A 2251-nucleotide genomic window follows, 5' to 3' on the forward strand; every position below is an offset into this window, starting at 1 on the left:
CAGCTTGTGTACAGTTCTCTAATGGGTTGATGGTGAAGTAACAGGGTGGTGCCCCAGGGGTTAACATAATCAGTCCTTAGGCTCCAGGAGGCCTGGGGGCTATGTGTTCATGGTCATCAAATAGTTAATATCTTCCATTTGGTGGGGGGTTTTCACATCTGTAAAACAACTCAGGAAATGTGCATCAGGTACTGTTATCTGGGTACTTCAGAGAGGAGCTAGAGCAGAGGATATGGGGGAAGGGTCTGCCCCAGAAGGCCCCACGGGGTCCTGCTCAGTTACAATTCCATAGACAGAATGCAGTCTGTGTCAGAAGGCAGAGCAGGCCCGAGGTGCGGGGGTGGTTGGTTTTCATGGGCTGGGTAATTCCATAGGCTAAGGAGTGGGAGGAATATTCTAACCACCTCGGAGAAGGCTCAGGGATTTCCAGGATTTGGGCCACTGCCCACTTTTTGGCCTTTAGGGTTGGCCTTGGAACTGTCACGGTGCCGGTGGGTGTGTCATTTAAGGCTAATGTAGTACAGTGAGCGTATAATGAGGCGCAGGTTCTACTGGAAGTTGAATCTTCCACCATCTTGGGCCTAGTTGGTTCTAACCGGTTCTTGATGTATCCAGTTTTTCTCAAGGGCTGTGTCATTCTTTAAGGATTGTGCCCTGCCCCCTTGCCTCTTCATTTATACCTTCCGCAGTTAAGGACAGTCTTCCCAGGAAGGAAAGGAGAGGTGAAAGGCAGAGGGCTGCCGTTGGCTGTACCGCAAGGTAGTGACCAGACCAAGGGGCAAACGGCTCTGCGGAGAAATATCCAGTGAAATTCCCACTCTTTCCCACAATTGACATTTGCTAACCCTGAAAAGGAAGCCCAAATAAAAGTGTACTGCAGATTGAGGCCCAAGGGAACACTGGGTGTCCTTGCTCCAGAGTGAAGACTGCTAGTGTACTGTTGTTTAATGCTGTGCAACTAGAAGTTTGGAAAGCCAGCAAGGTATAATAGAGGCCTGGACTGTCACAGCATCTAACACAGGTTATCAGTGCAGTGCCAGGACCACTAGGGTGATGACACGTGATTCCTGTAGTCAGCTCACCGCCCTGAGGAGAGAGACTCAGGGGCTCTGCCCACCTCAGGCTGTAAGCACTGCTGGAGGGGTGGGGGTGAGTGTACACTTACTGAGAGGAGGGGCTTGCTGGCTCCTCCAGGGAAGCTGGGCACCACCAAAGGGTGGCTAGTGGTTTGTCAGGCAGAGAAGAGATAGGGATTGTCTGCAAACGTATGATAGGCCTGATTTCTATGAGAGAATCTAGAATCTTGTCAAGGGTGTGTCTCAGGCTGAACTGAATAACCTGGCCACGCAATGATGCTGGGGGCAGAGATCAACATCTCAGGGTGGGAACAGGGCAGCTTAATTGGTCTGGGAAGGTGGGTGGGGAGACAGGCAGGAGGGAGCAGGGTATGGGGTATTTTGCTAAATTAGCCTTGGATGCCATCCTCCAGGCAGGGGGAGTCATCAAAGCAGGGCCGAGGGTCAGATGGTGTTTGAGGAGGGTGCTGAGGGAGGCTCCTTGCGGGGAGAAGTGAGGTGGACGCGCATTGGGAGGCCGCCAGTTCGGATGAGGGAGGTGGAGGGCTTGAAGCAGGGCTCAAGCAGAGGGGAGAGAAGGGGAAACTGGATTTCACAGGTAGGGTAAGGACTTGTGCTAGACGGGGAGGAGAGAAAGCAGCTCTGGGTGCTCGGTGAATGGGGAAAAGCAGTACTCAAGACCAGTAGAGGTTTGCGTGCGCGCGTGTGAGGAGGTACTGAAGACAGGAGTTGGATTGGCCGCGCGCAGTTCTACTTCTGGCACATCCAGGTGGGGTAGAAATCACTTCCTGCCCCTGGAGCCCTAGCTGGCTTATTCTGCAAACCCGGGGCGTGGACAGAGTCGTCCGGAAGCGTCCGGCCTCGCGGGTTGGGCGGAGGGCCGTCCTGGGTGTGGCCGCCGCCGGCCCCTCCTCCGCGGGCTCCCTGCGGTGGTGCCGGTAGCTAAGCTCTCGGCTCGGGCCCGCATCGCCGGCCGCGCCCGCCCTCTTACCGGTAAGACGGCGGCTCCGATCCCTTCCCGCCCTCGGGCCCCCTCGGTCCCGCAGGCCAGGCGCTCCCCCGGGACCCCTGCCGAGTGTCCTCCGCGGGCACCCGGGGACGGCTGAGGGGCTGCGGCGCGGCGCTGGCAGGGCTGAGGCGTCCCGCAGGCCACGTGTCCCCGCGGTAGCGGCTGG

The 2251-nt window shown here is 56.9% G+C and overlaps 1 protein-coding gene across 1 annotated transcript in view; it reads left to right on the forward strand.

Moving 5' to 3' along the window:
* The first annotated feature begins 1927 nt into the window (after positions 1–1927).
* Positions 1928–2251, forward strand: part of NME2 (NME/NM23 nucleoside diphosphate kinase 2) — a 4134-nt gene continuing 3810 nt past the window's right edge. The window contains exon 1 of the mRNA XM_024751771.1: positions 1928–2069. The gene's annotated coding sequence lies outside the window, so the exon portion shown is untranslated. The remainder of the gene's footprint in view (positions 2070–2251) is intronic.

This window comes from Neophocaena asiaeorientalis, unplaced genomic scaffold, assembly GCF_003031525.2.
Source record: "Neophocaena asiaeorientalis asiaeorientalis breed wild unplaced genomic scaffold, Neophocaena_asiaeorientalis_V1.1 scaffold257, whole genome shotgun sequence".
NCBI classification, from domain to species: Eukaryota; Metazoa; Chordata; class Mammalia; order Artiodactyla; family Phocoenidae; genus Neophocaena; species Neophocaena asiaeorientalis.